The 7,645-nt window shown below is 44.1% G+C and overlaps 1 protein-coding gene across 1 annotated transcript in view; it reads right to left on the reverse strand.

The window, feature by feature from the left end:
- LOC145343030 (leucine-rich repeat-containing protein 2-like) overlaps positions 1-6,865 on the reverse strand; it is a 62,745-nt gene extending 55,880 nt beyond the window's left edge. Inside the window, exon 1 of the mRNA XM_080188773.1 lies at positions 6,725-6,865. The gene's annotated coding sequence lies outside the window, so the exon portion shown is untranslated. The remainder of the gene's footprint in view (positions 1-6,724) is intronic.
- Between the last annotated feature and the right edge of the window lie 780 nt (positions 6,866-7,645).

Raw genomic sequence — 7,645 nt, forward strand, 5'->3', positions numbered from 1 at the left:
TCTTCCCCAACTCTCACTGGCCCATAACAGCACGAGCCTGCTTTACATTAATTTGAATGGAGCTTAATATCATAAATCCATGCTTGCCATATATTGAGGCTGTGCCGATGTGACGTCACATTGGCACTGTCTACAGCAGATTCATCCACACGTGAATCTGTCATGGGGGTCTCCCAGGGGATGTAATGGTGAGTATAGTCCCCAGGGGAGGGGGGGTGGGATAATAAATGTGGAAGGGAAAGGGGGTGTTGATTCTGACTGGTGGGGAGGGACACCTCCATGGTGGGCTGGAGGTTTATTTCTGTTATGATTGAGGTACCATCTTTAAACTGGGGGTGAAAGTTTTGAACATGCCAGCTAATTCCGCCATTACGTTAATGGGTATGCATTAAGCAGATGGGAAATTGAAGAAGCTGATTGGATTCAAATTTAGTTCACACTTTTTAGAAGGGCCTGGTGTAGCAGATTCCTACCCACCCCTCCACAGGTCTATCCAGATAAGAAGGGCTAAGTAAGGTTAGAGACTCCAGAGTTTGGAGACCCTACATCTCAGGCCGACTTAGGGATTTAGCGTATGGTTAGCACAAATATGCCTGCTGGGATCACCCAAGCTGAGGTTGTGGAGCATATTGTATGACCCAGGGCAAGATTATGACCTTGACACCCTTTCTAGGTTGTTGTAAATAATTTGACACCTTGCAAATTGCTGGAAGTTTTTACCAGGGATGAAAGACCTGATATCCCCACACTGTTGTGAATGCGGAGGGATGGGGGGAGGTACGGGGGAGGGGGAGGAGGGGGCTGCTTTCCCAGATGCATTCCAAGTCTGCCAGGACTAGGCGAATAGCAAGACTTTCCCAGACCCATCGGCTTTGACAAGATCGATGATGGTAGTCCAGAATATTTATGCCAAAGTGGATTGACCCTCAGATTTTCAGCCTCACTGCACCTGATTCAGACTCTGCACTGGGAAAGATGGAAACTCGGGGAGATTTTATGGTGCCTGCAAGAGCATAAAACATGGTTCACAGTGACTTTATTGGGTGGCAGCTGAAATTTCACTTTACGAGTAGCAGACTCAAATTTAGAGATGAACTCAGCATCATATTTATGGGGGGATGGGGCCTCTTATTGCCCTACTTGCAATATATTTGCATGCCAGAAATACTAATTACATTAATACATTTTGTAATTACATCCTGCCTACATGATAAAGTCAGCGATGCATGAGAATCTCATGGCACCCACTTTGGGTTCATTTAAAGGTGGCGTGCAAGAGTTGGATTTGTGCCGCTGTGTTGCAGCTCATCAGATTCCCGGTTGAACTCAGCAGCACGAGGGAGTAGGGCAGGAGTATGGTGGCTTGAGTGGAGACTTGAGACTGGCAAGGGTTAGTCAGTAATGAGAGGGTGAGGATTTGGAGGTACGAGCATGGAGGAGTGGAGGAAAGATCCAAGGGAGGAAAGAGGATGGGGGTAAGAGCATGGAAGAATGAAATGGGAAGGCTTAGTGTCTTGATGTGGTGGGAGCACTCAGTCAATGTAAGAAAATGAGAGGCCTAAGGGGCAGCATCAGTATTGCCCAAATGTATGTTCACCTCAGGGTATTGGCTGACAGAGTCCTTGCAGTGCTCGGAATTCACCTACAGCATTGAAATTATCCCTACAGGGAGTGATTTCTGATAATATCCTTTAGAATGCAGAAAGGGGGGACAGCTGAGCCTGCAAATTCAGCCAGGTCCCACAGCGTGGCAAATACAACACTGGACACCATTATTAGGGTTGCCAGCCCTACAGGATTAGCTCGGACACCCCCGGAATTGAAGATCAATCTCCAGGGCACTGCTGTTAGCAATCCTGGAGAAATTTTACAGAGATATTAAAAAATACTTTCTTTTCATTTTCATTGAAAATTTCTCTTCATGAGATATAAAAAGATTGAAAATGGATTTAAAAAGACTGTTTGGCTGAGAGTCAAACATCATCCAATTGGGTAATGAGTCTTTTTGTGTTCCAATTGGCGTAAGAAGGCAGTATGTCACAAGGCTGGGTGCATTGGCCAACTAATAGCTGGAGCATTGGTCAAGTCCAAAGCTATCCATTGTTGTAGGTGAATTCAGAGCACTGTAAGGACTCTGCCAGCCAATACCCTGAGATGGACACGCATTTGGGCAATACTGATGCTGCCCCTTAGGCCCCTCATTTTCTTACATTGACTGAATACGCCCATCACATCAGGACACTAAGCCTTTCCCATTTCATTCTTCCATGTCCTCACCCCATGGCCGTGCTAAATTGACCTAGTGTCGGGGGATTAGTAGGGTAAATGCATGGGATTATGGGTATAGGGCTGATGTGGGATTGTGGTCATTACAGACTTGATGGGCCTAGTGGCCTCCTTCTGTGCTGTAGGAGATTCTATGATTTCATGAAGTTATCTGATGAAACCACCGGGAATCCATTGCAGTTGGCATCCTAACTAACATGACCATTCAATAAAGAGCAAATGCAAAAACACATCAGCTGGGATTTTCTCGCTCCGCTGTGGTGGGATCCACCATGGGGGATTTTGTGGGCCAATCAAAGTTGTACAGACTTCCAACAGGACCAGAAGATACTGGCAGAACCAGGGGATACCGGCGGTGACCAGAAAATCTTGGCAAATGCTGTTTTTTCCCCGAGAAACATCTCATTCTACTGTAGCCATCAAAATGTGCCAACTATGAGTTGTGCCTGTATATTTAGCTCTTGGACTATGCAAATGATGCGCACATGGGAAAAGTCAAATATTTACAAGTGAAATTTATGTTTGAGAAACACCTTTGTCACATTTGTGCTCTCAATAGAATCATGGAAACCCTACCGTGCAGAAGTAGGCCATTCAAAACATTGAGTCCGCACTGACTCAGCAACTTACCCAGCCCCCTCCCCAGACTTCTCCAGACATCCCTTCAATCCTGCGCATTTACCATCGCTAATGCCTAATGGCTACTGTAAGTGATATAGTGACACAGTGGTTAGCACTGCTGCCTACAGCGCCAGGGACTTGGGTTCAATTCTGGCCTCGGGTGATTGTCTGTGTGGAGTTTGCATGTTCCCCTGTGTCTGCATGGGTTTCCTCCGAATTTTTTCGTTCCCTCCTACAGTCCAAAGATGTGCAGCTTAGGTTGGTTGGCCATGCTAAATTGTCCCTTAGTGTCAGGGAGATTAGCAGAGTAAATACATGGGATTAAAGAACAAAGAACAAAGAACAACACAGCACGGGAAACAGGCCCTTCGGCCCAACAAGCCCGCGCCGCCGTCCCATTGTCTCAGTGACCTATTCATGATTTTAGTCTACGCCTAATGTGCGAGGATCAGGGAGGTCCAATATAGGGACAATTTGTTACCCAATCAATCAGCCTAAAAGCGCATCTTTGGGATGTGGGAGGAAACCGGAGCACCCGGAGGAAACCCACGCAACCACGGGGAGAACGCGCAAACTCCCACAGACACAGGCCCAAATCCATGTGTCCGCACAGCAACAGAGATAGTCTCTGAGCTGTCATGTTGCCCTCGAGATGGTCCAGTTTAAGCACACTAACGACATGAAGCAATAGGCAATTCCCGAAGCAACATCCAAGAGCAGCCCACTACAACCTGCCGCATGCATGCCCCTTGCTGGTCAACAAGGTGGACTTAAATGCCTGTGGAGACAAAAAATTCATTATTAAACAATATACGGATTACGGGGATAAAACCTGGGTGGGATTGTTGTCAGTGCAGGCTCAATGGACCAAGTAGCCTCCCTCTGCATTGTGGGCAAAAAAAAGTACTCCTAACTTACACACCTTGGAACAACTTAGCATGGCCAATCCACCTAACCTGTACCTGTTTGGACTGTGGAAGAAAACCAGAGCACTGTTGGAAACAGACAGGGAGAAAATGCAAACTCCACACATGGCCATAAGTGAACCCAGGCCCTTGGCACTGAGGCAGCAGTGCTAACCATTGTGCTGCCATCAGACCATACGTTCTATGTTAGGCATCAAAGTTGTAGCCAGGAAGCAGAGCCTCTGTTTGTACTGGAAGCTCTTTTATTACTGCCCATACCTGCTGCATTGTTAGTTGATGGCAGGTTTCACCACTGAAAAGCTTCCTATGTCTCATGATCACACGTGTCTCACGTGTACACCACCGGCATCTCAATTATTATTGTAATCATATGAGAACAAACAAAAAACAAGAGCAGATGTGGCAGCCACTTCCTGTTCCAATGTTGGGAATGTTGCACCACAGTTAAAATTCCACACTCACTCTGCAGAACATCATGGTGTACTCTACCTATAGGCTATAGATTTGGTTGGCCTATTCTTGATAGCACAGTTAAGTTGAAATTTACTTGACAAGCCACTTACATTTGAGGAAGAAGCTTAAGCAAAATTCAGGCATGATGATCCAAATTAACCAATCCCAACATTTCAACATGACTTACATCATCATATGATGTGTATACAAATGAAACAAATAAAAAGCCAAAAGGTGAAATATTTCATTAACATAATGCTCTTTGGCCGCTCTGCCATTTTGGCAAGTTAAGGTAGTGAATAGCTGACCCAACCAAAACTGGAGCATCTGAATTTTCCTGTCTGACCCGCCAAGGGAATTGTAGCAGGCAGGGCAGACCATGCCAAGGTACATTGACCTTAGGTGGGATTCTCCAATCTTGGGGTAAACAGGGCCAGAAAATCCCACCCCTGAAGTTAATTGTCAATCGGTGCTGCATGAACTGGTTTCTTCCGTGATGCTTCAGCTGACTACAGGAAAAGAGAATAAAACCTGCCAATCTTTACACTCCCGATTGCTATCCGGCAATCCTTGTTTCAAAGATGCTGTATTGGTATCGGGCTGGATAATCAAACACAACTGGACTGACAAATTAATTCTTGATTTACAGAGACTGAGATCAAATAACCAGTATTCCTGAACTTTAGAAAGCTCTCAAAACAATAGTGACAGTGGGACACATACAGCTAGAGTTAATGGCCACAGTAGCTGGATCATTGACCAGCTGGAGAGCTGGCAGCAAACCCACTGCAGCCATTTCTGGCAGTCCCAATGTGATATACTGCCAATCAGGCACCTACCTGGCTGCCATTAATATTCCCTCAGCCCACACAATGAATGTGCTGCCAGTCAGATACCAACAACTCTTCTGAACCAGCAGCACTAGCAGGAGTAGTGGCCACTGCTGGTACACCAGAAGGCCCGGGAAGATGAATATCACTGGACTGCCAGAATGAGAGGGCAGTCAGGCAACCTCCACCAAGGGCAGTAAAGGTACCAGAGTTTCCCTGCAGGCATGGCCCTTGCCACTGGCAGGTCCCTCCATTGGACACAAGGTGCATGAGCATGAGGGACCTCTTTCCTGTAAGGCCACAGGCAAGTTATACTTGATGGCCTCCCCACATGGTATGACCCCTTAACTGGCCACTTAAAAGCATCTATTGGCCTAAGTTTGGAAAGGCCAACTTTTCCCACCTTGGAGATAATTGGGATGAGCCAAGAAGATAATGGGCTTTCCACCCAGCCACCTTCCTGCCCCATTAATTAGCCTATCTCTTAGGACCGACTGACCCATGTTCAACTGCTGTTCATTCAGAACCCTTCTCCACCATTCAATTCTGTGCGTAATTATTTTTGGTGCTCCAGAAGTGGGTGTCCTGGATGATATCCATTCATATGGGAGAAATCCTGTGTTTGTCTTCAAAAAGTATCTGAATAGCTGAATAGCCTGCTAACACTCATTGTCAGGTAAAAAATAGGCATTGTACATGGCTCATTGATAGCACTTCTGCCTCTGAAGGTGTGAGCTGAAGCTCCATTACAGAGAATTAAATACAAAAACTAGGTTGGCAATTCAGTGGTGTACTGAGGGAGTGCTGTTCTGTTGCAGGTGCTGCTATTCGGCTGAGAAATTAAAACAGGGCTGCATCCATCCAGAAAATATCTGTTGACACTTTTTGAAGACAAGCACAGGATTTCTTCCATATACCCTGGCCAGCATTTATCACTCAACGAACAACATCAAAAGCAGATTACCTAATCATTTTTCTCGTGGCTGTTTGTGGGATGATGCTGTGCCCAAATAGACTACAGCATTCCTCACTAGATTAACATCAATTGGAAAGAAGGATCTAGACTATGAGACTACATACTTCTTCAGTGTAGGCCATCAGATTTAAACACACACCCCACAATGATGCTATGAACTCTTAGTCTAATAGGGATTAACATATTAATAAGTTAAAACAAAAAAGGGACTGGATGCATAGTCTGGCGTTGCTGCCAGAATTGAATTCCTTTCTCTCCAAGCTTTTCAGCCAACAGATGCAAATCTAAATCTATCAAATTAACACAAATTTTATGTTTTGCTAAATGGTTCCCAGTCAATCAGTCCAGGTGGATTCCAATCTAGATTCATTCCAGCTCCATAGAGATTAGAGGTTATTTTCAACACAATTTAAAACTAAGATTAAAACTTGGAATTGATAATCCCACTTCAAAGAGCAGCATAGCATTTTCTTGCTGTTCAAGATCTTGAATTAAGCACAATCCATTATGTTGAATCTCAGTGAAGTGAATTCAGTTGAATTCTGCTTTGAAACACAGTGTAACATGATCCTTATCATCATCAGAAAACTAGAACATAATTATCTGCTGGTCGTTTCAACTCTTTTACTCACCAAATTGAAAACAATGTTTTGCTTGCTGAAAGTTCCAGATTTTTCCACTTAGATTTGATAGGTACCTCGATGTTTATAACTTCTCTGACAAGCATCCCCTGCATGGTGGGTCAGAGTTGCCAAACCTCTAGTGTGACTCTGCTCTTGGTTGCTGTAATACACTATTTTTGTATTCTGTTGATATGATCTGTAAACTGTACACCAGATACACGTGTTCCACAAAACATTCAAAACATGTGGATCAACATAGACAGATTGAAAGGTCAAACAGTTAACTGAACTTGTAGTTATCAAGTTGAGGAACAATTGTATCATACAGTGTTTTCTTATTTTCCATCTGGGATTAGCCTAATTGAAAAGACATTTTTATTGCGATCTGTTGCCATTTTTCACAGTGCTGCTCTGTGCTTTGATATTGCCCCTTATAGAGAATGTTATTCTTGAATATGCTGCCACCGGTCAATGATTCAAAGTGCACAGAGTCACACTGATGTTTATTATGGGGATTTCTATTTATTTAAAATGGATTGTTATGATTTAAAAAAAAAATTCAGTTGCTCATTATCTTAAGCTGCAGTTCCTCCTCCCATGAGCTGGGGAAAGTGTCATACAAGGCCCCAGTGACAGCCCTACACATGTAAAATTACCCTGACCACAGCAGTGAATTTGGATCAGGGGTCCAGGCAAAGGATAGACATAAGTTCCACCTCTTAAAGCACTACGTGCACTATACCTGACAAGAAAATCATCCCTATGGTTTTTTTGTGTGTGATTCCTTTCGATTTTATGAAAACAAAACCTGTACTTTAAATGAATATTCCAGAAAAACTCATTAACATCGAACAGAACAAAATTATGGGGTGTGGTCTTATGAAAAAGATTCTAAGCACTGAATGAGTGCAAAAGTGGAAGAGTTTCAGA

Source organism: Carcharhinus amblyrhynchos, chromosome 5 (genome assembly GCF_965287045.1).
Source record: "Carcharhinus amblyrhynchos chromosome 5, sCarAmb.v2.hapA, whole genome shotgun sequence".
NCBI lineage: Eukaryota > Metazoa > Chordata > Chondrichthyes > Carcharhiniformes > Carcharhinidae > Carcharhinus > Carcharhinus amblyrhynchos.